The following is a 19369-nucleotide window of genomic DNA, read 5'->3' as shown; positions in this document are numbered from 1 at the left end:
TATTTAAGTTAAAACATTAACATAACTTAATTTGAATGAACAAATTATTTAAGTGACAGAAACTGAAATACAGAAATTATGTAAATAACCATAACCACGGTATAGAATAGAACAGAACAAAGGTCACTAGAGTGACAAATAGAATAGAGGTCAATGGATCCATGACAAACAGAGGACCACATAGTAGCCAAACAGAGGCCAATGATTATTTAAGTCCTCCAAGGCATGGGACTCTCGTGGTGATACTTATAGAAAATAATTGTTTACAAAATCATTGTCAAATAATTGCTAAAATTTAAACAAACATATCCATGGATTTCAATTTAAGCAAATAGGGTTCAGAAAATTATCAACGTAATTGAAATATTAATATAATTTATAAAATACAAATTGCATAAAATAAATTATGATAACTTAAAATATACATAAAATATATTATGGTAACTCAAGGTATAATATCACTCACCTTAATATTGACCCTTAGCCTTTATTTTCCTACAACAAACTCTCAGCTACTATCACACTATTGGTCTACTTCCTTTCTTTTCGAAGCTCACTAGTATCACACAAGTTATAAGCTCCAATTTCTTGCTTACTACTCCACTGGTACGTCACTATTTATAGGCTCCAATTTCGTACATACTACTCAAGGTCCTAAGTTCATTTGTTACCACGTTACTTCCACTCTTATTTACGACTACGTTTCTACTGAGAAGTGATGCCACCTGTCCTTGCCCCTTGACCCTTACCTCACGACTTTTCCAAGACTCACCTAAGTCAATTAAATTTGGCTTTGTATAATTCTAAGGGTTATCACCCTCTTTGGTAATCCACAATGATTCTTAAAATTACGTATGATTATAAGTTAAGTTCATGTCTAAAAATCTGTAAATCAAAGTATAAACGCAGTGGATGAAAAATTATGGTCATACCTTTAGAACAGAGTCTGAATTGAAGGATCTCGTGGGTAAATCACGTGCTTCCTGAATCTGATCAGTCAACCCAGCAATGGAGTGATATTACAATAGTGAATATCACCCACACAAATCACAGTGCAAATGGCTTTGATTGTTGATTTTTGGGAGAGAGTCAGTATATGGGAAAAAACTCAAACATACGTTGTTTTTCTCTTAATCACCCATATCCCATATTATATCAGATACATAGGATAATAATAATTCTATCCATATCAGTTATATCAGATATATAAGATATCTATATCATTTATCCATATCAGTTGATATGATAGATATAGATATCCTGAGTGGTTATCCAAATAGGTTTGAATTTGAATTCAAAACCCATTTGGATAAGGTTCAAAAGATTCAAAGGGTCATGCCACATGGGCGCCCATTTCTAACATCTCCCACTCACACATGAGTTGGCATGACACTGCCACATCTCTATCTCAATCTCCCAAAAAATGAACAATCTCATATTAGCCAATGCACCGTGCGACCGCTGAGAACACCTGCATGTGGAAGCTCTATACTAGAAACTCAAAATGAGCCAGCATAGAGACATTAACCCAAAAAGAACAGAAATAGTGTCTCATATACCCTAGACCCATCTAATTACACCGGTCCAAAAAATATCTCTAATCCCTCAAAAAGAGCATGTTTGACCCTCTCAATTCTTGCAATATATTCACACTCAATCCGCTTCTCATACAGAGCGATGTGAGTTGCCGGTAGTGAATATACAACAGTGGTGTAATACTAGATGATCTTCCCTTTGCCCTCATGCCATTTAGTTTAGGATTAACCGCTTTCCCAGTGATGTCCCTTAAGACCGAATCATACATGACCGCAGGCAACATACCAAAGTAGCAGAACATCAACCCCTTACCTTATGACATAGTCAAAAGTCACAAAAGGGTACATAAATGAAAGTCATATCAATAATGACACGTAAGACTCACACGGTGAGGAAACAAGGATCCATTCTCTCACCTCATTACTCAGTCGCTAAGCACATATAGTATGAATACATGTTACGGTGGAGTAACTCTTATAAAAGAGTGACGTCATCCTCGATACACCATACAGATATTAGTCTAGTCGCTTTCTAGCGCCTAACCTGAATTCTCTATTTGCTCGCCTTCCAGGCGCCAAATGAGATCTCACATCTGGCTAATCGTAACAGGCACAACATGAAAAGTGGGTACTAACATCCATGTTTGGTCCTTAACACGACCTTACCTTGGTTGTAACCAAGGCCACATACATAGTGGATTATTTAAGCCTCTCTTGGCTCCAAATAAAAAATAAACCACTAGTCTCATCCTTGCTCGCTCCCAAGCGCCAAGGGCGATTGCTCGTATGAGTGAGCCAATCTTGCCTGCTGACATCATCATCTGCTAATCATTATGACACAAACCATAATAGTGTCAACATCCCATCATCTCAAAATAAGTGATCGATTTTAAAAAAAATTGACCACAGCCTGCGCAATTCTAGATTCCAAACATAAGCCTTATCAGCACCTCTTGCAATAAGTATATACAATGGAATCCACCATGTGCGCCTCACATGAAGTGATTCAAGATCACAATTCTAGATTCCAAACATAAGCCTTATCAGCACCTCTTGCGATAAGTATATACAACGGAATCCACCATGTGCGCCTCACATGAAGTGATTTAAGATCACCACCTCTTGCGCAATAACCTCTCTAAAGATATTTTGGTGACCAATTTCCGTTCATTCTTGATGCGCCCAACTAGCGCATTGAATCTTACAAGGAGCAAATTAATATACTACTAGTAAAGCATTCTATCCACAGTCTAATGAGCAAGGTCAATGTCTAAACAACTCAGTTGATCATTTACCAAAGATAACACTTATCATGCCGAATACGCCCACAAAGCGTACTTTAGGTCCCACAACAAAGAAAAAATCAAGGAATATAGGTCATCTGTTTCTCCCAAAGACAATACATTCAATAGCTAAGGCTCTGGCTTTTACCGATAGGTAAGTCAATGGGTTTGCAATTTTGCATCTAGAATCATTCTAAGATATTCCTTATGTAAGTCATCGAAGACAAACTGAGAATTTTCCCAAAACAGTCCTTAAGGATCGTACATCCGAGCATATAAATTACATCACCCATGTCCATCATATCTAAAATAGAGGACTGCCCACCCTAGGTGGCGACAACCTTATAAATTTTTGGCTCATAATGACTAAGAAAGGAAAAACTTCTTTTTGGACCATTGATCATGTCTCAGTGGTCATCATCGATCATCGTTGGTCTATCATGGCTTGACGAAATCTAAGAACCACTATTTGGATAACTGTTTTAGGCTGTAAAAGATTTATTGGAACTAGCAACCTTTTTGCGCTCCTAACTTTTCACCATAAAAGCAGAAGGTAAATCCCTACGGATCTACTTATCCAATTCTCTAACGAGAAAGTTGGGTCATAATGTCCACAAATCAATGTTCCGAACTTATGTCAATCATAGCCTAGGTTAAAATAACCTCACTCCCCAGGAGGAAGTCTTCTCATGGTCTACACTTTCCTCAATGGTGCGACTTTTCGCTATCTAACGAGCCTTATGCCTCAACAATGACTATCCAAATTACGCATAACTTTAGAACAGTTTCGCGTCATAATGGAAAGTCAACCAAACTATAAAAATGGTTAATCCTCAAAGACTTTGTCTTAAACTGCGCAATCATTATTCCACTTTCTAAAAACAGGAGACTAGAGCCTTTGGCATTATCCTAGGCTCTTTATCATCTTACGGAGCAATCATGAATGTTTCCCTCTCAATCACCCAGTGATGACGTGGAAAATTTTCACATTCGCTACCACGCAACTAAGAATGTAGAGTATTCTTCTCTAATAGAGTAATCCATTAGTAGGCACATCGCTCCCACTGTCCCTAGGATATTGGAAATTTCTTTCCATTCTCAACTAGGCTACATAGAGCGCTATGCTTAGAATTCTCTATCTTATAGAGTTCCAAAAACTCTATTCATGTCACCTTTACTAATAAAACTTTATGTGACTTAGTTACACTACCACAAAGCTGCGTACCTACATGCACATGACCCGAAGGGTTTACATGACCGCATACAATAATGCGCCACACGACCCTTTATGTTTACAAGACAGCATACAATAATGAGCTATAGAAACTTCGCAATCTTATGAGAAGTAAAATAAAGATAAGCTACTTAACGGTTACAGATCGCCCATAGATGACTCTCCGCTAACCCATTACTCAAATGGAGTGTAAAATCTGATATGGAGGGCGCTTAGTTTGGGATATAGGCAACAAACTAGTGCAATTCCCAATTGGGAAACATTTTGCGCCATTATCCACCTAACATTAACAATATTTAATTCCTTATCTCTACTACACCATTGTGTTGTTGAGTACTAGGAATAATCAATTTCTAAGCATCCATTTCTCTTCACAGAGTTTTCTAAAATAACTCAAATAGATACTCGCCACCTTGGTCAAAACTAAAAACACGAAAGCTGTTATCTAATTGATCTCAATGTCATATGTGCAATGTCAAAAATCATCTCAAAACTTTTGACTTATGGGAGATCAAATAGTCTTGACTCAGATGCGTATCGTAATCTATAAATGTGTCGAGATTGAGGCTTAGCTATCATACCCTTACACATATCTAGTCACAAAAATCATAGTGGACTAAATGCGCCAATACAAATGACATTTTACGGCTTTCCTACTTACTTGTGCGCAACCATTGCGAACAAAGTTACACATTCACATGAGAGCAGGATGTCATAAGTGAGTGGGCTCGAGAAGGCCTACTCAAACCATCGTGTCATCATCTCATTAATGTGATTAAGTATAAAATGCCATTGGTTCATGACCAATGTCATAAACTAATTTCAATCATCTTAATGTGTGAGTTCTCGAAGACAAGTTTTAAAGTTTTAGGCCCAACTAGGTAATAACTCACGACTAATTCATATTCACTAGATCATAAAAGGATGTCATGGAGATATCAAGTGCGCCTAAGTCGCAAATTTAACTAGTAAGTGCTAATCCCCTGCACCTTCAAGTCAATTTTATTCTCCATACACTTTACTGCATCTAGTTGAAAGATGACGATACTTCTCTTACCATATCTATTTCTCGCTTCATAGTTACTTGTAATTAATTCTACTATCCACAAGAAGGAGAGAATAAGCTATCAACTATGACAGCTCCTGAAGTAACTTAAGCGCGAATTAGGCTAAAGAGTCTAATTCAACACAATGCTCTCACAAGCCATGCGTCAAATTCTTAGAATCATAACAACCTTGTCGGCCTTGACCTTTTCATTATTATGCTGCAACGTTTGCGCTTAGTGGTAAACGTTATTCAAAAACGTTAGCCTAGCTAAGGAATCATACAAAGAAGCCCCTTCTCATGTCTCAACTTCAAGTGTGGAAACAGTAAGTGTCCAGACTTAGACAAGTTGGAACTGCTAATAGATTTTGTAGCCACTAAGCGCCAATCTTTTCACTTAGTGTTAATAGATTTTGCAGCTTCTAAGCGCTAATCTTTTCACTTAGTGTTAATAGATTTTGCAGCTTCTAAGCGCTAATCTTTTAACTTCATGTGATATTTCAACGCACACTATTATAGTGCATGAAATTTTGCTCCATCCACTCCCAATAATTGGGTAGAGAGTAAAACACAGCTCATACTGGCTACTCGTCTTACACTTAATGACTAATTTATTTAAGCTCGCGTGACTCTTGAATGCTACTTCATCCAATGATGTAACATTATTTACAAGTCAAATTACAAAGTCAATCCGCGCAGCTCAATAGTCAAGATCATATACAGATCTATTGAGGGCTTACTAATTTCATAACTCCAAAACTCGCCAACCAAAACTACGTAGCGTGCCGCTAACCATAGCGCACACATTAGTTTTTATTATGCCAAACAAGGCAACAAAACCACGGCGACTTTGAGTCATGTTTCCTTACTTTGGCTCAATTAAGGCTTGACCTAAAGTCTCCAAGACTTTTGCTCATCTAAAGAATCAGATTACATTGTTCACATTTGAACATCTTTACTAAGTCTAGGTCAACCAATTAACTTCCATAAGCTAAGTCAATTTAGAGAGAAATTCGCATTGAGATTAATTTGATTAGCATAATATAATTTTGCTACAAAAATCTAAATTAAATAGTGACAATATTACACAAGTCGCAAGATCGAAAATCCGCTATGCTCGTAATCATCTCTTGCGCCACAGGTGATAACTATCCAAAATTTAATTTAATTTATGCGCAAAATATTGGTTTTCGGGAGTTAATCTACAAAGATTTCTCTCAACCGAATAACCTCCCACTCACTGTGGCATGTCTAAAATCATGATAAAAAAAAATTCTAATTCCATACAATAGCATCATAATGTAGATTCATAACCAACTCATGCCATGTCACAATTAGTAATGGAATTTAAACAAATAACAATTAATCATGCTATTCTAATTACAACATATTAGAAACTCTAGGCAAAAAATAACAATATACTGTATTTAATATTCAAATTATGCCATAACAGATACTGTATCACTTCTGAAATTTTCTGGAATTTTCTGGTATTTTCTGAAATTTTAAATAACTAACAAACACACATAAAATTAGAAATAAATATTTCAGAATCTGATAAAATGCTATAACTATACTAGTAAATAGTAAACTACAACAGTAGTCTACAATAAAAAATTCAGCCCTAGAAACTTAATCATGCAACACCAGATGCATTTTAAAACAGAAATAATGAATTATTATTTCAGGAAAAATATTTTTTATTTTCATAAAATTTTCAAAATTTTACAGAAGATAAAAAATTTTAATTCTGAGTCTAACGGTACCAACCACGCTTAAAACAAAGCTATAACGAATTAATTATGACCATTTAACGCGATTCAGAATTTAAAACAGAACAAACAGAGCCTTATGCATCAGCAGCCAAACCAGCCAAGCCGGCGGAGGAAAAACGGCGCGGTCAGCACGCGCGGCTCAGTATGCGGCTCAGCGCGGGGCTCAGCGCGCGGCTTGGAACGCGGCTCAGTGCGCAACTCAGTACGCGGCGCGCGTGTGTGGCGCGGAGGGCGCGAGCGTGGACAGCGCGGCTGACGCGTGCGTGACGACGCGTGGAAGCGCATCTGAATCGCATCTGGTGCGTGGAGGCGCGTGGAAGCCTCCCATGGTGTCAGGTGGCGCGTGAGGCCCATGCTCCACCTTCCAGGGTGTTTTTTGGTTCGATTTTTGTACTACCGGACTCCATTTTTCACAATAAAAACATTTATGGCATTAAAAATAACATTTAATGAACATAAAAATGAAGACATCTTCCTCCTTTATTAATATTCATGCATATATCATGTATATATATTTATATAAAAATATACACATATTTTAATGCATAAAAATAAGCACGAAAATACTCATATTTGCTCTGATACCAATGTAAATCAAAGTATAAACGTAGCGGATGAAAAATTATGGTCATACCTTTAGAACAGAGTCTGAATTAAAGGATCTCGTGGGTAAATCACGTGCTTCCTGAATCTGATCAATCAACCCAGCAATGGAGTGATATTACAATAGTGAATATCACCCACACAAATCACAGTGCAAATGACTTTGATCGTTGGTTTTTGGGAGAGAGTCAGTATATGGGAAAAAACTCAAACATACGTTGTTTTTCTCTTAATCACCCATATCCCATATTATATCAGATACATAGGATAATAATAATTCTATCCATATCAGTTATATCAGATATATAAGATATCTATATCATCTATCCATATCAGTTGATATGATAGATATAGATATCCTGAGTGGTTTTCCAAATAGGTTTGAATTTGAATTCAAAACCCATTTGGATAAGGTTCAAAAGATTCAAAGGGTCATGCCACATGGGCGCCCATTTCTAACAAAATCTCACCACCAAACTATAAAACATCACGTACCGCTTACTAAACTATTTAATATTCTAACGGTGCAGTGTCCACAATCTATCCCTTTGAACAATGTAATCTTTTAATTTCTAACTTTTTAACCCACAGGCTTCCACTATGCACTTTTTTTGATATAATAAGGAATTTTATTTATTTATTAATCATTATTATTATATATATATATCTATATATTTCCTACTCATGAGTAATTGATATAATCACGATATTGAATTAAATTAAAAAATAAAAAATAAATTTGGGTGTCACAAGAACTCTATCAAATGGTTTAACATCAAAGGGAATAAGGGGCTTAGACAGGTAATGATTTAATCCCTTAATAAACTTTTCATTCTTCTTTTCCTGCACGTCAACCAAGTAAAGGGTATAACGAGGTAACTCATTAAACTTGGTGACATACTCAATCACTGTTCTACCCTCTTGGGTCAGTTGCGAAAATTCATCACTCAGTTAAGACCGAATAACAGTAGGAACAAACTTCCGGTCAAAACAGGTCTTGAAATCTTCCCAAGTCAAAGTTGTCAAATCTAGACTCTCTTTCCACGAGTTCCACCAAAATAAGGCTGCCCCTCAAGCTGATGTGTAGCCAACTCCTGTTTTTAGACCTCGGTGAGCTGTATATGACCAAACACCATCTCACATTTTTGGACCCAAGTGTCAGCTGCAATGGGTCCTCCATCTCCAGAGAATTTTTGACCTCCCAAAGAACCAAAGTCTTTGTTTCTCTTTGCGTAGGGATCTCTCTGCTGCCCTTGATTATTGTTCTACACAACCTGAAGTAACTGAGCCATCATCTCCTCCACATTAACCTGCACAGTATTGGTTGCCCCGGTAGTAGCCATCGCTGCCGCCGCCTCCGCGTTAGCAGTTGTTTCTTCCCCTGTGCCACTAGACTCTGTATTTCTCGAATTATACTTTCCAGCCATCACCTTCAAGTTAAACACCCAAAAAATAGTTCATAAATACTTAGAATACATTCAACCACCAAACTAAACCAGCTAACCCATGTTTCCACAATCCGAGGATCACCTAAACTCTCATAAGTCTAGGGTAACCTAGAGCTCTGATACCAAACTATTACACCCCAAAATTTGGATAGTTAAATATTAAATTAAGACTAAATCCCAACCAATATTCCGTCATCCAAATCCAAGGGGTGAAACAAAATCTAAATGTTCTCACCTCCATAAGGTTTAAGTAAATTTTAATGCTCAAAAAAAAAAGAAAAAAAAAACAAGGGATAAAAAAAATTAACAAACACTAACCAAACCATCCATCATAGATTCATAACTATCCAATACCTCCAATATTAAAGTAGCAACAACTAGTCAAAACAACTTAAATAATGTAAAGTTGAAAAATAACCCACAATGCCAAATTGTCAAAATACTAAGGTCATAAAATAAAAAATAAAATAAAAAAACTAATATCAATCCTAAACTCAAGAAAACACAAGAAATCCGAGAGACATGTCCTACAACCGTAGTTATTTCTCGTCACCACCGTAGTCCCAACTAATGTTGCAAAGGAAGCTTGGCTGCGCTCAAATAGAACGCACCCGAGATGCCAAGAGACAAAACGGGTCAATATACGATGGTGCAGGTGGAACTACTTGTCTTGTCCTGTAACAAGAATTAAATATACTTTTGTTTGTGTCTGGTGGACACGTGGGTATCAAATCTTGTACTCATACCAATATACTTGTATACCGACTCGTTTTGTCTCTTGGCATCTCAGGTAAGTTTTGTTTTAGCGCAACCAAGATTCCTTTGCAAGATTAGTCGGGACTACGGTGGTGATGAGAAATAACTACGGTTGTAGGACCTGTCTCTCGGATTTCTTGTGTTTTCTTGAGTTTAAGAATGATATTAGTTTTTTTATTTTTATGACCTTAGAATTTTGACAATTTGGCATTGTGGGTTATTTTTGAACTTTACATTATTTAAGTTGTTTTGACTAGTTGTTGTTACTTTAATATTAGAGGTATTTGATAGTTATGAATCTATGATGGATGGTTTGGTTAGTGTTTGTTAATTTTTTTTATCCCTTGTATTTTTTTTTTTTGAGTATTGAAATTTTCTTAAACCTTATGGAGATGAGAACATTTAGATTTTGTTTCATCCATGGGACTTGGATGATGAAATATTGGTTGGGATTTAGTCCTAATTTAATATTTAATTATCAAAATTTCGGGGCATGATAAGGAGAGGTAGAGAGAGATAAAGGCATTGGTTTATTGAGGAGCACAGAGAGAAATGGAAGAGACAAACATAAAATGATGGGAGAAGAGCGAGAGAAGAAGAAGAAGAAGAAGAAGAAGAAGCAGAAGAAGAAGAGAAAGATAAGCGGTCATGGTAAGGTTAGGGTTTGGTTTGGAGGAAGAGAGTGGTGAGGGACATTGGATCTCGGGAGGGGCAGCGCAGGGAGGAGATAAGGGAGAAGACGACGATGGTAGGAGGAGGAGATGTGGCAGTGGGGAAAGCTGTCGACCACAACGGATCGAAGAGGACGGCGTTGTTGGAGTTTGTCGGCAGAGAGAGAGAGAGAAAGGAAGAGAGAGAGTAAGGTTTGGTTTGAAAAAAAAAGTGCCACTGCTATGAACAGGAGGTAGAGAGAGAGAGGGGGAGCTGAGATTTAAGAGTTTTGAAATGAGTGTACTGTATAACATATATATACATGGGTAGCTTGGTCATTTTACCTGAGTTTGTCCTATGTGTACAAAGTGTTTAAGAGCTTGGACCTACAAGCAAAATAAATTTAAAATTGGATTTATCACCCGAGTGTCCTATATTATATTTGCCTTAAGAATATATCAATATATGATTAACTTGAATTTTTCTTCTTGAAATTTTCCATTAGACTATACTTTCGGAAACATTTCATCATTTAAAAATGAGAAGATTTTTTTGTCCATATAATTATTTTTTTTTTGGTTAATGATGAAAATATTTTTTATTGACTTTTATTTTTTATCACATCAAATATTAGAAAACATAAAAATCATTTTCTACTAAAACAAACGAGTGTAAGAGTGGCAATTGCTTCCGCTTCAATTATTATATTTTATCCATAGTTGAGTTTTATTTATTTATTTATTCAAATTGGTTATACCTTTATATTTTTAATTGAGATGTCATGAGTCAATTTTTATCCAAGACATTGCTTGATTATTTATTATCTGGTGATTGTTAATTAGTGTTAGAGTTGCGAATAGGTACTGTTAGACTTCTTAAATAGTTGATTGTCCAATTTAATATAATTGTTTTGGTATTTATTAAAGAATATAATATTCTCATTCTAATTGGATTAAAAAAAATAAAAACAAAAAAATGGATAATAAAAGTTTTTAAATTGTATCTAGTAGGTAGCGACCAGTTGACAGGCTGATACTGGAGGAATAACAAACCAGTGTATTAGTAAAAAAAAAATTATTATAAATCCGTGATAAAGTTTATAAATTTTAATAATTACAATACTATACTTTTTTATGATTTTGTTATCACTGTCCTATCATTTTTGTTAGGGAAATATATGATTTTTCACAAATAAATCAATCAATGAGAATAAAAATTAATGTGAAAAAATTAAATCAGTAACGACACAAGAATTTTTATGTGGTTCCCTCAATGTGAGGTACGTCCATGAAATCGAAATTTGATTCTACTATCAACCAAAAAGTTTCCAAACGATTACAAACGAGACACGAATAGTCTCACAAACTATCCTTAGGTGAATTCCAAACATCAAAATTTGATTCCACTATCAACCAAAAAGTTTCCAAACGATTACAAACGAGACACGAATGGTCTCACAAACTATCCTTAGGTGAATTCCAAACAATCATAAATAATCAAGAGGAAATACCTCACCAAATAAATGAACAAAAGTCTCCGAAACAGAATTGAAAAAGACCCAAAATAACGAACCAAACTATGCTTCGAAAGAAAGGATAGCAGTAGCATCAACTAATCAAGCAATAGCATTGTCCAAACACCAATTGAAAATCACACAATAAACTTCTCCCATTAACCCACCGAATTTGACCTAACACTGTTGCTCCTCCACAGGCAAAAGCCACCAAATTTTTCATCAAAATATTTATATATATGTCGCCCTCTTTGGGAAAATATATATATATATATATTATTGATTCTTGGGTTTGCTTTATCAAAACCCTAACTATTACCAAACTGAATTGGGCCTCCAAAAGTTAGAAATAATATATTAAAAATATATTATAACCAACATCGAACCAAATTGAACTCTTTCAATAAACCAATTGGGTCCCGTACTCCAATAAGGAGGTATACCCAACAATTCTCCCCCTGCCGACTTAGGTGGAGATATCAACCATACTCGCCAAAGTTTGACACTTTACATGTTTGTCCCTCGACAAAGTCTTAGTCAACATATCCGAAATACCATCATCCATGTGAACCTTTTCAAGTTGTAACAATTTCGAATCTAACACATCACGAATCCAATGGTATCTCACATCAATGTGTTTTGATCTCGAATGAAAAGTAAAATTTTTACTCAAATGAATAGCATTTTGGCTATCACAATAAAGCACATACCTTTCTTGCTTCAAACCCAATTCTTACAAAAATTTCTTCAACCACAACTCTTCCTTGGAAGCTTCCGTAATGGCAACAAATTTAGCTTCTGTAGTTGAGAGAGCAACACATTTTTGTAATTTAGATTGCCATGCCGGAACTCCCCCTGCAAAAGTCATTAAATACCCCGAAGTAGATTTCCTAGAATCAACATCATCGGCCATGTCAAAATCTGTGAACCCATCAAGCATCGGTTTACCATCCCCAAAATACAAACACACCTTTGAAATCCCTCGAAGATACCTTAGAATCCATTTTACCGCTGCCTAATGGTCTTTACCCGGATTAGAGAGAAAACGACTCACCACACCAACGACATGAGCAATATCCGGCCTTGTACAAACTATTGCCTACATCAAAGAACCAATTGTTGAAGCATAGGGAATTTTCAACATCTCTTCTTTGTCTTTCTCACTTGTAGGACATTGATTCGAACTAAGCTTGAAGTGACCCGCAAGTGGACAATCAACCGACTTTGCTTTATCCATGTTGAACCTCTCAAGAATTTCTCAATGTAGCTTTCTTGAGACAACCAAATCAGCCCCTGTTTACGGTCACGAATAATTTTCATACCAAGTCTTTGCTTTGCCGGTCCCAAATCTTTCATAGAAAAAGACTTACTCAACTCCAATTTCAACTTATTAATCATAGTGTAATCTTGACCCACAATTAACATGTCATCAACATAAAGTAAAAATAATAATAAATTTACCATCCGAAAATTTTTTCACAAACACATAATGGTCTGAAATGGTTTTAGAAAAACCATTATTCATCATGAAAGAGTCAAATTTTTTGTACCATTGTCGCGGGACTTGCTTGAGGCCATACAAACTTTTCTTTAATTTGCAAACAAATTTCTCTTTCTCTTTTTCCACAAAACCCTCTGGTTGCTCCATGTAAATTTTTTCTTCAAGATCAGCATGAAGAAATACGGTCTTCACATCAAGTTGCTCAACTTCAAGGTTCATACCTGCAGCCATACCAAGTACAACCCGAATAGAAGACATCTTCACAACCGGCGAGAAAATCTCATCAAAGTCAATACCTTTCTTTTGCCCAAAGCCTTTCACAACAAGACGTGCTTTGTATCTTAGATTCTTGCTATCATTCTTCAATTTGAAAACCCACTTATTTTCAGAATTTTCCTCCCCTTAGACAACTTCACTAAATCATAAGTGTAATTTTCGAGTAAGGAATTCATCTATTTTCTATGGCCTTTTTCCAATCATCTTTCTTTGCATGCTCAATTGCTTCTTGGTAGCTCTCAGGCTCCCCTTGATCGAAAATCAACACAAATTCATTGGGAGGATACTTTCTTGAAGGTTGTCAGTCCCTTGTAGATTTCCTCAACTCAAGTTGTGGTGGCTGTTTTTGAGTTGGATGCTCTTCCTCAATTTCTGGCTCAAGTTCATTAGGATTAGTATCATCATCTGCATCTTCAGTAAGTGGCTGCGCATCTCTCCCATTTTCATCATCCACCGAAGATGAAGGAGATGGATCCATATCAATGAGATCACTACTTTTTGGCTCCTGTTGATCACTTTTGCCAAAGTCTGTAATTGTTTGGTCTTCAAGAAACACAACATCACGGTTTCGAATGACTTTCTTGTCGACCAGATCTCATAATCTATAACCAAATTCATCACACCCATAGCTAGGAAAAATACATTGTCTTGACTTGCTATCAAGCTTGGACCTCTCATCTTTTGGAATGTGAACAAAAGCTCGGCGACCAAACACTCTCAAGTGCTCATAAGACACATCTTTATCAGTCCAAACTCTTTCTGGGACATTACCATTCAAAGGATAGAACGAAGATAAATTGATCACGTCAGCCGCTGTCCTCATTACCTCACCCCAAAAAGATCTTGGCAATTTATCATGTGAAAGAAGACACCTTGTTCTTTCTACAATGGTGTAGTTCATCCTCTCAGCAACGCCATTTTGTTGAGGAGTCTTCTTAACTGTCTTTTGGTGCCAAATATCTTGGCTGCGATAATACTCATAAAATGGCCCAATATATTCACCACCATTGTCTGCTCAAATGCACTTCAATTTATGTCCTATATCTCTTTCAACCATGGCCTAAAAATGCTTAAATACATCTAGAACTTGATTTTTAGTTTTTAGTATAAAAGCCCAAACTTTCCTTGAATAATCATCAATGAAAGGAACAAAATAAAATGCATCACTATGTGTTCTAACTTTTAAAGGACTACAAACATTCGAATGAATCAACTCAAAAACATTTTCTTTTCCAGAAGCAACATTTTTACGAAAAGAAACTCTTTGTTGTTTACCCACCAGACAATGAACACAAATTTTAAGATGTATACCTTTCAAACCGGGTAGAAGTTCTTTCTTGAACAAAACTTGTAGCCATTTTTCACTCATGTGCCCAAGCCGTTTGTGCCACAATTCGATAGAAGTATCATCTTCAAGTGCATTGACAACACCTTTACAAATCTTTTCTTGCGTCGAATAAAGTGTATGAGTCTTTTTGCACTTAGCCACCACCAAAGAACCCTTTGTGAACTTCCAAATTCCATCATCAAATTTGTTGTTATAGCCTTTATCATCTAGCTTCCCAGTAGAGATCAAATTGAAGTGAATGTCGAGAACATACCTCACATATTTAAACAACAACTTGCAACCCAAATTTGTTTCCAAGCAAACATCACCCATGCCAATAATCTTGGACAAGCCTTCATTACCAATGTGAACACAACCATAATCTCCTTTAGTGTAGGTACTAAAGAAATCAACTCGATAAGTCACATGAAAAGAAGCACCAGAATCAATCACCCAATTGCTCTCTTGGCCCACAAAATTGATACAATCATCTTCACAAACGACCATGAGATCATCGGCAGTAACCGCCGTTATGTCTTCTTGCTTCTTATCCACACTTTTGTAATGCCTTTTCTCCTTGTTCTTTGAGCTTTCGGCATTCCCGCTTCATGTGCCATTTCTCATGTCAATAATAGCACTCAATGTCTTTCTTTGAAAAAGAACCATCTCTTGATTTTTCACGGCTTTGATCACGACCATGAGGAGTTTTATTCCTCCCCCTTGTTTTGCTTCAGTCTCTCATAACAAATACTTCTGAATGAGAGGAACCCGCTGATTTTCTTATAGTTTCATCATTCAACAAGCTACTAGTGACTTGGTTTATTGTGACAACTTCATTGGGTGCCGAATTACTAACTGTCCCAACCAAAGTCTCTCAACTTTTCGGTAAAGAACTAAGTAGCATCAAAGCCTGCAACTCATCATCAAAAATAATTTTCATAGAAGCAAATTGGTTAACAATACTTTTTATTTCATTCTAATGTTCCGGAATGGGGCTGTCATCTTTATATTTTAAATTCACCAATTTATGAAACAGAAAAACTTTATTTGTAGCTAATTTTCTGTCATAAAGGCCTTCTAATTTTTTTCACAAATCATATGCCGAAGTTTCAGTAGCAACATAATGAAACACACTGTTATCAATGACTTTTCGACTAAACCTCTTCTATTCATCATATTTCATATCATCAGATTTGTCACTATCACACTCAATAGGCCCATACAAATCTTTACAAAATAATAGATCCTCCATTTTAGTTTTCCAAGTTACTCAATTGCTTCCATTGAAGCTAGACATACGACCCACATTCCCCTCAATTGATTTACACAAACAAATAGATCTAAATAAACGTAAGCTCTAATACCAGTTGTTAGGGAAATATATGATTTCCCACAAGTAAATCAATCAATGAGAATAAAAACTAATGCGGAAAAATTAAATCAATGACGATACAAGAATTTTTACTTGATTCCCTCAATGTGAGGTACGTCCACAAGATCGAAATTTGATTCCACTATCAATCAAAAAGTTTCCAAACAATTACAAACGAGACACGAATGGTCTCACAAACTACCCTTAGGTGAATTACAAACAATCACAAATAATTAAGAGGAAAGACCTCACCAAATAAATGAATAAAAATCTTCAAAACAAAATTGAAGAAGACCCAAAATAACGAACTAGAAACAAAGGACAGCAGCAGCATCAACTAATCAAGCAATAGCATTGCCCAAACACCAATTGAAAATCACACAGCAAGCTTCTCCAATTAACCCACCAAATTAACTTTTTAACCTAACACTGTTGCTCTTCCATAGGCAAAAGCTACCGAAATTTTCATCAAAATAGTTGTATATATGTCGTCCTCCTCGGAACAATATATATGTATATGTATTATTGATTTTTGGATTTTTTTTTTATTTATCAAAATTCTAACTGTTATCAAATTGAATTGGCCCTCCAAAAATTAAATATAATGTATTAAAAATATATTATAACTAACATCAAATCAAATTAAATTCTTTTAATAAACTAATTGAGTCTCATACTCCAATAAAGAAATATACCCAATAATTTTTCCATTAACATTTAACCCCAAGGGTTTGGCCTAGTGGGTGCAACTTAGAGCCTAGGGATGTACTCTCTCTAAGTCTCAGATCCAACACCTATTATGAACAATTTGCTCCTTGGAACCACGTATACGTGCTCTACTCGGATTTGTCTAATCCATGTGAATGGAGCACTTTGTGTAGGTTTCAAGATTAGTCGATGTACGCATAAATTGATTCGGATATTCAGTCATAAAAAAAAAAATTCCCATTTACATTTACCTCTATGTTCATGTTTCCTTTTTTAAAATTATTATTCGTATTATTCTTTGCTGTGTACTAAAGTTGTGAGAAATATTATTGTTCGCAAATTTTGTTGGACGGCAAAGTTGATTTTGTCTAATATATTTGTTTGTGGGTGTGGAGGTTTTGGCGGTTTACATGTCCTTGTTTAGCCACTTATATTTACCACAACAAAACAAGTAATAAAAAAGAAAAAAAAAAAGAAAATTCCAAACTACTTAAATTCCACGCGGCAGACAGTTTATTATTCTAAACAAATTGTATATATTAAAGACTGTTAACGCGTCCATATCTCAAACGGTGATGTTATATATATATATATATATATATATTAATTAGTGTATTAATTATTATTTCAGTACTAATTATAAAATTATTATTAATCATACTCATTAGAGTAATGCTAGAAACTCCAAATATTCTACTAAAAGTTTTATCAAATGTCTCACATGAGTGTGGGACCCACACAATGTGGGTCCTATGTGGGTCCTACACCCGTGAGACATTTGGTAAAACTTTTGGTAGAATTTTTGGGTACTCTAACATTTTTGTACTCATTATACAAATTATAAATATTACAAAAATCTTAAATTATATAACATCATTAATTATTACACTAGTTAATATACTAATTAATACATATAATATTATTTTATCCTAAATATTTAAAATATAATAATAATAATAATAATAATAATAATAATAACAATAACAATAAATCCAAGCAATTTAAAACCAAGTAAAACAATGGAAGCAACCCATAAATTTTATTTGTCATTGTCAGCAGTGACAGCTGAATACTTGTTTACAAAGGTGGAATGAAGAAACATCACACTCTTGGGACCCTGTTTTGTTTTTTAAGTGTTCAATACGAAAAGTCAACCGTAGCATTTTCTCTTTATTACTATAGAGATTTTTTTGGCATTTTGTGCAAGCAATATCAAGTTCGTGCCTTTATTATAAAAAAAATTGAGTGCATAAATTTGATTATATAAATTTGATTATCTTATATATATATATATATATATTAACAGCTTATAAGGTCATATTTATTTTCAGAAATAAAATGAAAGAGATTGTTAGTAAGGCGACTACTAGTCAAGGATTAAAAAAAATTGTGTTTGTTTGATAACCAATTGACTACTAATAGTTCATGTTTGTTTTGAGAGATAGAGATGAGATTAGCTATGTGAAATTTCACAAATGCTCTTTTTGCATTGTTATCAAATTTGGACTTATACCAACTAAAGAATAATTAAATTATAATTAAAATTGTTACTTGAATAATACTTATATAAATTAATTTTAATTAAATTTTGGGGCGTCATAATTTTACCCGTTATACTCTTAGTATAATATTTCTTACTTTGCCACGTGTTTATAATTTGTTAACCACTTTCAGGTGACGTGTCGAGACTACTGCGTGGGGTAGGCACAATGCACTTTGTAGTTATAGTTCAGTTCTGTCAATGTAAATGAATAGGATCTACAATGTATATGTTATAATTAAGATTTGAGTACCTTTTTATTTTACTCTGCTGTACTATTAATTTATTATGACTTCAGTTATTGTCTTGTTGCGATGCCGAATCTCTAGGTACTGGGTTTGAGTCATGACAAATGATGCGCAGGCAAGAAGAAGCCTCTGATGGCTTGGGAAGATAACGAAAGAAGAGCTTTACAACTTCTAGTTATAGATTTCGGAGGTGGAGCAGCAGTGAAAGAAAGAAGGGAGATGAGCTGTATAGAGGGAGGGAGAGAGAGAGAGAGAGAGAGAGAGAGGCATTGGTTTATTAAGGAGCATAGGGAGAAATGAAAGAGACAGACATAAAAAGGGGAGAGAGAGAGAGAGAGAGAGAGAGAGAGACAAGAAGAAGAAAAAGAAGAAGAAGAAGAAAAAAAAAAAGAGAGATGAGTGATGATGGTAAGATTAGGGTTTGGTTTGGAAGAAGAGGGTAGCGGGGGGACGTGGGATCTTGAGAAGGACGGTGGAGGGAGAAGATGATGGAACAGATGGCGATGGTCGGAGGAAGAGATGCAGCAGTGGGGAAGGCTGTCGACCGTAGTGGA

Source organism: Camellia sinensis, chromosome 1 (genome assembly GCF_055761805.1).
Source record: "Camellia sinensis isolate YWXY chromosome 1, ASM5576180v1, whole genome shotgun sequence".
Lineage (NCBI taxonomy): Eukaryota > Viridiplantae > Streptophyta > Magnoliopsida > Ericales > Theaceae > Camellia > Camellia sinensis.
This window is presented reverse-complemented; position numbering follows the sequence as displayed.